The sequence below is a fragment of the Macrobrachium nipponense genome, chromosome 10 (genome assembly GCF_015104395.2).
Source record: "Macrobrachium nipponense isolate FS-2020 chromosome 10, ASM1510439v2, whole genome shotgun sequence".
Lineage (NCBI taxonomy): Eukaryota > Metazoa > Arthropoda > Malacostraca > Decapoda > Palaemonidae > Macrobrachium > Macrobrachium nipponense.
The window spans coordinates 10075583-10088522 of NC_087204.1; positions in this window are offsets into that span (position 1 = coordinate 10075583).

Below are 12940 nucleotides of genomic sequence, written 5' to 3' on the forward strand. Positions count from 1 at the left end.
GAAAAGATCAGCAAATAGAAAAAATCTATGCGTTTAAACGAAATCCGAACGGAAACCGAAGGAAAAAGAATATATAAAGTATAAGCAGCAGAATTATATAATCAAAGACAATATCCTGTGTAGATCCGTGACGAGGAAAACCCGCAACACACCACAGTTGAATAACAACCAGGTGGTGGTACCTATCTCACTCATACCCACTGTCTTAAAATGGTTGCATGAAAATCCACTGCATGGACACCCGGGTTTTTCCATCATGTCACAGAAAGCCAAATCTTTATTTTATTGGCATACGATGCTTACAGATATAAAAAAGCACATAGCTAATTGTCGCACTTATCAAGAATACAAAGGGCACACGAAGACACCTGTCAGCCTAGGTGCTTATCCCATGCCAAATCAACCCTTTGAAGGAGTACACTTAGATTTATTAACAAGGTTTTACGAGTCAGACAGAGGAAATAAGCACCTCCTAGTAATCATAGATGTCTTGACTCGATATACAGAACTGATAGCGCTTAAAACAAAAACCGCAGTCGAGTGCGCTAGGAAGTTTTACGAGTGGTACATTTGCAAACATGGAATTCCACACACAATCATATCAGACTCGGGCGGGGAGTTCAATAATCATTTCCTTAACTCCTTGTGTGAATTCCTTTGCATAAAGAAAATCAATACCATGATCTATCACCCAGAGTCTAATGGGCTAGTGGAAAGGGCAAATTGTAAGGTTTTAAACATTTTAAGGGTCACCTTAGGGGGGACAGACCCCTACTGGGACATTGCCATACCTGCGGTACTAAGCACACTTAACCCTCTTACACCGATTGGACACACTAAACGTCGAGTCAAAATGTCTCCCGTATGCCGATTGGACGTATCACCGTCGGCTCAAAAAAGTTTTTTAAAAATTCGCGGGAAAAAAAAATACTTATAGGCTACCAGCCAAAAACTTTTGAATCACGCGCCTTGGGGGATGCTGGGAGTTCACGGATCAAGGCATTGTTTTGTTTACAATCGCTATGCAGGCGCGCCAGCGTGAATTTCTTTCTTATCGCACTAAAAAGTATCAGTGACACATCTCAAAAATTTACTTTGACATAATTTTTGCACCCTTTTAAATTATCCTTTACATGAAGTATTATATATGAAAATGTGCACAATTTCATGTAAAACACAGCAAAAAAAAAATACTCATGATTATAGCTTTTATCAGTTTTGAAATATTTTCATATAAATAAAGATAAGTGCAAAAATTTCAACCTTCGGTCAACTTTGACTCTACCAAAATGGTCGAGAAACGCAATTGTAAGCTAAAATTCTTATATTATAGTAATATTCAATCATTTGCCTTCATTTTGCAACAAATTGGACGTCTCTAGCACAATATTTCGATTTATGGTGAATTTATGAAAAAACTTTTTCCTTACGTTCGTGCGATAACTCTTCCGATAAATTTTTTCGTGCGATTGTCCTAATGTTTGCACCCTTTTAAATTTGCCGTTACATGCACAATACAACAATTTCATGCACACTACAACAATTTCATGCACAATACAACAAAAAACAACCCATGGTTGTAGCTTTTATCAGTTTCGAAATATTTTCATATAAATAACGTTAAGTGCCACAATTTCAACTTTCGGTCAACTTTGACTCTACCGAAATGGTCGAAAACGCAATTGTAAGCTAAAACTCTTATATTCTAGTATATATTCAATCATTTACCTTCATTTTTCAACGACTTGGAAGTCTCTAGCACAATATTTCGATTTATGGTGAATTTATGAAAAAAAAAAAAAAACATTTTCCCTACGTCCGCGCGGTAACTCTTCCGAAAAAATCAGAATTTTTTTTGTGCGATTGTCGAAATGTTTGCACCATTTAAAATTAGCTGTTACATAAAGTTTTATATATGAAAATGTGCGCAATTTCATTTAGAATACAACTAAAAATGATTGAAGGTTGTAGTTTTTCTCTTTTTCGAAATATTTGCATATAAATCACGATAAATAGAAAAAAAACCACGTTCGGTCAAATTTGACTCTACCGACAAAAATGGTCGAAAAACGCAATTGTAAGCTAAAACTCTTACGGCCTAGTAATATTCCGTCATTTTTCTTCATTTGAAACAAATTTGAAGTCTCTAGAACAATATTGTGATTTATGGTGAATTTTTGAAAAATATATTTACCTTCACTCCGCGCGCCGATTCGCGGCCGCAAGTCTAATGTCTTATCGCTTGGCGATAGACTTTTTGTTTTTTCCTTACGGCTGTTATCCGTAAGTAATGTTTGGTTCCTCTCATCTCCCTTGGATATCTTAGTAGAGAGGTTCTTTCTTGTCTAGAGGAGATGATTCAACAGGCTAGTTGAACAAGTTAACAACTTTATTCTGTAACTCCATACTAGGAGATGCAGCTCGGTCGGACGACCGATATGTTTGAGATTTGGCGTGGAACTGCCATTCTAAAGCATCGCGTCGATAGCGGAACATTAGCTATCTCAGCAATTCATATAAAAAACACATACGTAGTTCGCCGGCTCGGAAGTTACAAGTTTCCGGCGTAGGTTAACAGGTCAACCGCTTCCCATGGAAGTTGTTGTGCAAAGTTATCATAACATAAAAATGTTGACAAAGCTGTGAGCTAGATCAGGCTACTGCAGACAGTGCATAGCGTAATCTAAGGTCTGCTTTGGTCACGTAGAACCCTCCTAATGCCATGACCCCAGGTCACTGGTTTATATATATAATGTAATTCTTACATTAGGCTCGGTCTGCTACCTATTCAAGCCTTGAATAACAAAAAAAAAAAAAAAAAAAAAAAAATTACTTTAAACATTGTCATAGAGCGTGCTCGTAAACACACTAAGTGATTAAATGCACAAAAAGGTTCTGTTACATACCCTTGTTGACATATTCATAAACAAAGATAAATGCATGGAAAATATAGATCCATGTTTGGTAATAATAATGATTATGTACCCAAAAATAATAAAATGGTAAAAATCAAAACATGTATACATGATTAATATGATAACATGTAACCTGATTAAGAATAATGGTTACTAAATAATGATTATAGCATGATCATGGATAATTGTTAAAGAGTACTTGACACTCTTTATAATAGATAAATATAATTGTATAATAGTATAACAATGTAATTCTGCAGAAATTCAATATATAGGGCTGATATTTTATTAGGTGCCCGAAAAATACCTTTAGGAATATTATTAATGTAATAAATTGGGCTATAATGATTTATTAGGTGCCCTGGAGATACTTTAACTGTTCAAATGCAAAGGCAGTGAGTCTTTCTTGTCCTACATTTTTGCCAGCATACGGACCGCTTTTCACACAACACAATTCCAGACAATTCCCTAGGCACGAACTGAAATGGCCAGGTTCAGGCGGCCCTAAACGCAAACGACTTGAGTTTAACGGGTACGTCATCCAGACGGGCCAGTACGTTCCCTTGGAGATCCTTCTGTTTACGCCTCAGCCTACGCCAAGCAAAGATGTTGACGGCGATAACCAATATGGCCGTCACACTGAACACGGCTAGCAGAATGTAGTAGCGAAGATGTTCTCCACCTGCATAAGTTGATGACGCGTGGGTCATCTCAGCCAGTTGCGTCAGACGATGAGCTACTCGCGCGTTGTATGGGAGAGGTAGTGATGGGATGATTGTTGTAGCCCACGTGTAGTTCGCGAAATACGCCTTCTCACGTATTATCGTGTTGACCCCTCTGACGGTATAATTTGTAGATGTCCCCCGTACACATCGGCTGCTACGAAGATAGGGGCATGGGCGGTGGATGTGTCCGGACACACGACGTCGAATCCGGCCTTATCATAACGGATCCAGGAACCATTATTCATCCTGTAATTGAATTTATTACCGAAAAAGGGATAAAGTTTCCCAGACAACCTTCGCTTGTATGAGAGAGAGAGCCGTTTAGCACTATGTCTAACTCACATGAATCCGCTGATATAGGATAGAATTCAAAAGAGTCAGCTGTACAAATTTTATTATTCATGGCTTCTGAACAGTGAGTGAGTTTATCTAAGTCTTTAATGACTGTAAATGATTTCTTATCAGAAGAAATCAGTACATGCCCTGTTAAATTGGATATTACTGGATTTGAGTTATTCGTCATAAAAGTAGGAAACGGTGCTATTTTGTATGATTGCCAAGCATCGGAAGAATCAAAAGGAATCGTGATCATAATTCTATAATTTTCAACGCTGACTGATATTAGGCTATAATAGAATTCTACTTTATGGGCATCCAATAAAGGAATATACCCCAGCTTCTCCCGTCCGTTTTCTAAAGTTAACGTCAGATCTTTAATAGGCATGAGGTGAGGAGATAACACACCCTTTGTTGCTAACGTAATTGCTTCTACGTAATCTTTTGACTTTTCAATAAAATGTGATATTTTCACACGGATATGATCTATTTTCGAACTATAGTAAGCTAAAGTAGCCAGCAAATGTTGAACTTCCATGACCTGATCGATATTATTTGAATGTTCATTAACGATATTCATTATTTGATTGATCGAAGATAACTGGCTGCGAAGTTCTGATAAGGCCAGTTCCGTTTGTGTTGCAAAAACTCAATTCTTTTATTTTGATTATTTATCTTGAGGCGATTTGAGATTCCTAAACCTAGATTCGCAACTGATCCTAAAATGTTTAGTCCAGCTAGAATAAGCGGGTTGCGACGCTCAACAGTATTGTTGCCGCACAGACCTCATCATCAGGTATCACGAGCGAGTTCTTCTGCCTCGGCGGTTTTATTTTGTATGTCATAAGACACATTTCCGCGACGTTTAGCGTTTGAGCTAGTGAAATCTCTGAGTTAGCATGAAAATTACGTTCATGCATTTCCTTAAGGGAAATACCAAAACCTCATCAGGTCATTCTTTAAGTTAAGGACGTCATCTTCAGGTAAGAAAATGGCATGCATATCTACCTCGATAACAATATACTTGACACGATGAATACATCATCGATTCTCTCGATAATCGAGCCATGATTAAATTCTATGTCTTTAGTCCTAGCACTCTTTCCATACAACAAAGATGTCTGAATACACAATATCACTCCTAACAATAACAGATTCATTTTTGAAAACCTGCAATGAGTAAAACAGATGTAATAACTCGCGTAAAAGAATAGGTTTTACATACAATATGATTAATAGATATATATATATTATTATACAAGTTTCATAAATACAACCATTTTTTCCCTCACTCATCTACCTTTCTTTAGATTCTGATATGTGCCAATGGGACTATTCTCACATCAGTGGGTTTGGATACATTTTTGAACCCTAACTCTATTGGCCGTTAAATTTTCTAAAATGTTAAACGGGCCTTCAAACTTAGGTGTAGTTTATAGTTCAAACCTTTTCGCACGTATACTTGTATGTATACCTGATCGCCCACGGCATATGTTCTAGTTGGCTTAGCTATTTTATCATGATTTTTTTTCATTAGGATCTGTGCTTCTTCTAAATTCTTACGAATTATATTATATCGACTTATGCTTGCATCCATAACATCCTTTAGAGGATTTGATAAATTAGTTGTAGGCTTTAAGATGTGGAAAGGCGTTCGGGCCGGGATACCGTACAGTGCCTCGTGCGGTGTCATTTTAATAGACACTGATACGAGTGATTAAGTGTGCTTAGTACCGCAGGTATGGCAATGTCCCAGTTGGGATCTGCCCCCCCTAAGGTGACCCTTAAAATGTTTAAAACCTACGATTTTGCCCTTTCCACTATCCCATTAGACTCTGGGTGATAGATCATGGTATTGACTTTCTTTATACTAAGGAATTCGCACAAGGAGTTAAGGAAATGATTATTGAACTCCCCGCCCGAGTCTGAGATAATGATGTGTGGAATTCCATGTTTACAAATGTAGCACTCGTAAAACTTCCTAGCGCACTCGACCGCGGTTTTTGTTTTAAGCGCTATGAGTTCTGTATATCGAGTCAAAGCGTCTATAATTACTAGGAGGTGCTTATTTCCTCTGTCTGACTCGTAAAATCCCGTTAATAAATCTAAATGTACTCTTTCAAAGGGTTGATTTGGCACGGGGTAAGCCCCTAGGCTAACAGGTGTCTTCGTGTGCCCTTTGTATTCTTGACAAGTGCGACAATTTGCTATGTGCTTTTTATATCTCTAAGCATCGTATGCCAATAAAATAAGGATTGGCTTTCTGTGACATTAAGGTATAACCCGGGTGTCCGTGCAGTGGATTTTCAGCAACCACTTTAAGACAGTGGGTATGAGTGAGATAGGCACCACCACCTGGTTGTTATCAACTGCGGTGTGTTGCGGGTTTTCCTCGTCACGGATCTACACAGGATATTTTCCTGTAGTATATAATTCTGCTGCTTATACTTTAGGTATTCTTTTTCCTTCGGATTTCCGTTTAACGCAATGATGATTTTTTCTATTTGCGGATCTTTTCTTTGTTCCGTCTGTAATAGTTCAGCACTCCAGCCCAGATCTTCCTGTTCGGATATAGTTTTGTAACAACGGGCATGGAGGTTGAGATATCTATTAATTCAGCTAATGGCTCGGTACAAGATGAAGAGGGGTTGCGTGATAATGCGTCAGCAATGATATTTGCTTTCCCAGGTAAATACCCGATCCTCGCGCCAAAGTCCTGAATGATCATGTGCCACCGAGTTCGCTTGGGGCTGTGACTAAAGCCTTTAAAGAAGTCGGTTAGGGGCTTATGATCAGTGAGAACCTTGACGGGATAACCGTAAATTATGAATTTAAAGTGCACGAGTGAATTAACAATAGCGAGCCCTTCCTTGTCTATTACTGCATATTTACTTCGGAAGGTCTCAGTTTACGTGAATAAAAAGCTATAGGGAAAAACTGTCTATCATATTGTTGAAGCAATTACCCAACCCTACTCCTAGGTCTGAGGCGTCTGTTGCTATGAAAAATTCCTTATTGAAGTCAGGAAATTTCAAGATAGGAGAACTACACAGTTCATCTTTCAATTTATCGAACGCCTGTTGATGAATTTCAGACCATACGAAATCTACGCCCTTTTTTATAAGATCTGTTAGGGGAGCGGCTATGATTGAGTAATTGCGGATGAAGCGGCGATAGTATCCGCTGCACCCCAAAAATTGCTGTATTCCCTTGACGTTAATAGGTATCGGAAAGTTACGGATAGCCGACACCTTATCGTGGACGACTTTAAGACCTTCACTAGAAACCGTGAAACCTAGATAGACTAGTTCTGTTTTAAAAAATTCACACTTACTTATCTTTACCCTTAAATTATGCTGCCTTAACCTTTGTAACACTAACTCCAATTTACGTAAATGCTCTTCTAATGTGTTGGAAAAGATTCTAAGTCATCCATGTAGGCATGTAGGATATCTCCCAACAAGTCTCCAAACACGACGTTTATCATACGATAAAAGTTTTATAGGAGCACAACGTAAACCAAAAGGCATACGCAAAAATTCATAATGTCCCCTGGCTGTGCTGAAGGCAGTGTATGGGATACTTTCTTGTTCCATCGGAATCTGATGAAATCCTTTTAGTAAGTCTAGGCTTGTGAAATATTTATTCTGGCCTAGTAAAGATAGGATATCATCGGTACATGGTACTGGGAATCTGTCAGGGATTGTTTCTTCGTTTAAACGACGAAAATCTACGCATATCCGCCAAGTTCGATCTTTTTTCGGTACTACTATTAACGGAAAATTATAAGGGCTGTTTGATTTCCTAATGACTCCTTCCTTTAACATTTTACCTACTTCCTCTGTTATCTCATTCTGAAATTTCATAGGAAGTCGGTACGAAGGTACATAGATTACTTTCTGTTTGTCCTTGAGCCTGATTTGATGCTCTATGACATCCGTTTTTCCTAAGGTTCCATCCGTAGTGGAAAAAACATCATGATATTTAGTTAACAGATTCAAAAATTTCTGCTGAATTTCTTCTTCTTGAATATCTTTATTGATTTTGTTCTTTATAGATTGCAAAAGGGTTTCATCCGCGACTGATTGAGCGTGATTTATCTCAGCTACGGTAAGAATGCGATGTTTATAAACTTCGGCATCCAAGATATGTTGATTTTTGTGGATTACTAAAGTGGTATTCAAATGATTACAGACTTCGATATTACATTGCTGTTGTGAGCCGACTGTATAAACGGCTTGTGTGACGGATAATCCGTGTGTTTTCAGAGTTTCGGAAAGGATTAATGTTTCAGATCCTGGCAAGGTTCTTTTTACACGCACTAATATATTTGAAGTTACGTTAGGTTCGAGAGTTTGCGTGCAAGCTGATAGTACGGGTGAGCGAGAGTTCTGTTGGGTTGCCTGTATTATTTCTTGGTTCATGAGACAGGTGATTGGTTCCGTAATGTAAGTGACAACTCTGTCTGTCTCTTTATTATCTAAAACAGATTTTAGGGTATTAGAAGACCTATAGAATTTCCTTTGATATACACGCCGTGTTTTGCAGGTGCTAAGATAATATTTTGAGTGCCCATAGACGGGTATCCGATAATTACTGCGGGATACATATTAATGTTTTGTACAACGACAAAGGTATCGGCTAACGTGCGCTTACCGACCTTGTACTGTACGTGAGTTACGCCCACAACATTTAATTCATTATTCCCAATGCCTGAGAGCCTTATTCCGGACTTTTCTATAGGGAAATTTGAAAAGAGTAAATGATGAGTCCTTAAATCCATTATATTACGTGGACTACCAGAATCAAAGAACAAAGTGAATGACTTATGGTCCAAATTTACTGCATGTAAGGTTGGTCGCAACTCGTTTTGACTAATAATTGCATGAATTTGTTGCAATCTACGGGAACCTGCACAGATTTTTTTGATTCGGCCGTGTGTTTCATAGGAAAATCAATTGTCTCACAATGATCTGATAAATGATTAAACTGATTATTTGATACAAAAGATGTTGATATTGATGACCCAACATCGCCCTCTCCCCCCTTGGAGTGAACTACGTGGTATTTGTTTTGTTTATCACACCCTGAAAATTCGCTTGCCCTTGCGAGTTCTGGCTAGACGGCCCAGGAACAGAGGTACCTGAAGCACGATTTGTTTGTTTCTGCTGTTGTGCAGAATTTCCGTTTGGTTGTTTTTTCTTCTTATAGTTACTGAGGACCCTCTTTTTTATTTGCACTAGCAACTGGTTGCGTGTTTGTAGTGTTGGCTGTTGATTCCTCGAGTAGCAACGGTTATATGAATGAGTTGAACTATTGTGTATTGAACAAAAACGCGTCCGACAGTCTGAAATCATGTGACCTGGTCGTTTACAGTTATAACAAACCATCCCTGCAACTTGATTATTATTATGTACCACATTTACTTGTTGTGGCTTGTTCTCATTTTTTGCAAAAACTTGAATGAGCGAAGGATCTAGGTCGGTACATTTAGACATGTGTTTTTTGATTTGTTTATACACATCTAATTCCGTACTGTCGGGCTGCAATTTTTTATCAAAACACCGTACTAACGCTTCAGGCAACATTACAGTGATAGACGTAAGGTAGATCAAACGGATAAAATCTTTCACTTTGATTTTAGCACCCGCAACCCACCCGGAGTTACTTAAAACTATCCTGATATTCATTTAGCCGGTCGGCAATTAGCGCCGCCCGCTCGACAACATTGAGCTGAGTCATGGAGGCTTGGTTAAGGATATTTCTCAATGCCAATACTACATCTAAAGCCTCTTCACCCCCATACACGGCACGTAACCTATTTTTGAACTCGTCCCATGTAAGCGCTTCTTGGAAAGAAACCCCCCTTAGATACGCACTTGCGTCGCCTTTCGCAAAGTCTACGAAGCTCTTGGCCTCCTGTAATTGTACTGCTGGGTCTGTGATGCTTTTTGCATTTAAATGAGCGTCTACAGATGAGATCCATGCCTCAACATTTTGAGGCAGGAACCCATTGACCCGACCTTGAAAAGGGACTATCGCTGACCTCGCGCTAACGAGAGTCACCACGTTGGGGTTGCCAGCCGGAGTGGTTGCCATTTCGGCTTTCACTTTTTTCTTATCACTTCTATTCCTTGCAATCCTATCAAAATATCTATAAGAGTACACTCGACCACTACGTAAACGCATAAGCAAAGTACTATATAAGAGTGTTATAATAATAGGAAAATCCCCCAAAAGATACAAAAATACAGATAATATGATAAAATATTATACGGAGAATTCCTGCAAGAAATGGTTAATGACAACGAGAAAAGAAAAAAAATTAATCTGCGGGCGAGAACCTCGTAGTTGAAGATAAGTTCTGTAATGAAGGAAGATTAATATGGCGAACAACTCACCCCCAGAATACTGGACGATCGACTCTTGATGAACAACACTTCACTGAGGAAAAGACCTGAATAGATAAAAATGGTACTTAGCTCCAGATTATATTGCGAAGGATTGTTGACATGGGATGACGTCACAGTTCCTGTCCACGTCTTGCGTCGGAAGTCGTGATGACGTCACGGTCTTCTCTCGGTGCACGATGCTCTGAGAAGTCCAAGATTGATGACGTCACAGCCACCGTCCTTGCACTACTGCGTATAGCTGTCCACTCTGCGTCCTTGCTCGCGAACGGGTGATGTTCCCTGTGTTTGTTTTCTTCTTCCCGTCGATGTTCGATGCCGCCCTCGTCCGGTGTAGATTCTCGAAGATAAGTGATAACTGTTGCTCAAACGTCAGTGTTAAATGCTTGTATTCCTCTCGATGAAGGACATAGTTGCGTCTTCATAAACTGTTGCGTTGATTGAAGATCCCGTTTCCTCTGTTTCGTTTGATGTTGAAGGTGGAAGTTAGTTCTTGTAGACCTTCGGTCGGCTGATATGGGTCTCGTTAATTATGTTCTTCGTTTGTTCGCTTGCCACCACTTCTAATGTCTTATCGCTTGGCGATAGACTTTTTGTTTTTTCCTTACGGCTGTTATCCGTAAGTAATGTTTGGTTCCTCTCATCTCCCTTGGATATCTTAGTAGAGAGGTTCTTTCTTGTCTAGAGGAGATGATTCAAACAGGCTAGTTGAACAAGTTAACAACTTTATTCTGTAACTCCATACTAGGAGATGCAGCTCGGTCGGACGACCGATATGTTTGAGATTTGGCGTGGAACTGCCATTCTAAAGCATCGCGTCGATAGCGGAACATTAGCTATCTCAGCAATTCATATAAAAACACATACGTAGTTCGCCGGCTCGGAAGTTACAAGTTTCCGGCGTAGGTTAACAGGTCAACCGCTTCCCATGGAAGTTGTTGTGCAAAGTTATCATAACATAAAAATGTTGACAAAGCTGTGAGCTAGATCAGGCTACTGCAGACAGTGCATAGCGTAATCTAAGGTCTGCTTTGTCACGTAGAACCCTCTAATGCCATGACCCCAGGTCACTGGTTTTATATATATAATGTAATTCTTACACAAGTCTCCGAAATACGTACATCGCATTATCCTAATATTTGCTCCTTTTCATATTAGCCGTTTTATAGAGTTTTATATATCAAAATGTGCGCAAATTCATGAATAATACAATACAAAATAATTAAAGGTTGTAGCTTTTTCCATATCCGAAATATCTGCATATAAAAAAATATATATATAAAAATTTCGACATTCGGTCAAATTTAACTCGTCCGAAATGGTCGAAATCTGCAATTCTAATCTAAAACTCTTACAGTATCGTAATATTCAATCATTTGTCTTAATTTTAAAAAAAATGGAAGTCTCTAGAACAATATTTAGAATTACGGTGAATTTTTGAAAATAAAATTTTTTTACGTCCGCCCGTTACGAATTCGTACATCATTTTGTGATAATATTTTTCCGGTGTTGCTTTTATTGTTTTACTATGTATTATATAACAAAATGATTGCAATTAAGTGTACAATACAACGAAAAAAAAAGTAACTCGTTAGCTTTGACCGTTTTTTCACAGCGTGATTTGAATACAATTATCTATGATTTTTTTTTTCGCTATCATATATCGCATTATTTACATATGATAATGATATTATTTTTCATTTCCTGATGATGCATACTAAACTTCAGGCAATGACAAAACAATGAGTCAAAAATGAAATCTTAATTTTCAAAACTAAGAGCGCTGTGATTTTTTGAAAAAATGATTTTTTCCGCTTCCGCGCTCACTCCAAACTGGCGCTGGCATACGGGAGAGGTTTTGATTTTTAGGGCTTCAGCGTAAGAGGGTTAATCACTCATATCATGTGTCTATTAAAATGACACCACACGAGGCACTGTACGGTATCCCAGCTAGAACACCTTTCCATGTATTAACGCCTACACCAATTTATCAAATCCTCTAAAGGATGTTATGGATGCAGGCATAAGTCGATATAATATACTTCGTAAGAATCTAGAAGAAGCACAAATTATAATGAAAAGAAATCATGATAAAATAGCTAAGTCAACTAGAACATATGCCGTGGGCGATAAGGTATACATACAAGTATACGTACGTAAGGGTTTAAATTATAAACTGACACCTAAGTTCGAAGGCCCGTTTAACATTTTAGAAACATTAACGGCCAATAAATTTAGGGTTCAAAACGTATCCCAACCCACTGATATGAGAATCGTTCCATTGGCACATATCAGAAACTAAAGAAGGGTAGATGGAGTGAGGGAAAAATGGTTGTATTTATGAAACTTGTATAATAATTTATATATATATATATATATATATATATATATATATATATATATATATATATATATATATATATATATATATATAAATCTATCATATTTGTATGTAAACATATTCTTTAACATGAGTTATTACATATATTTTACTCATTACAGGTTTCCAAAATGAATCTGTTATTGTTAGGAGTGATATTGTTCGTTCAGACAT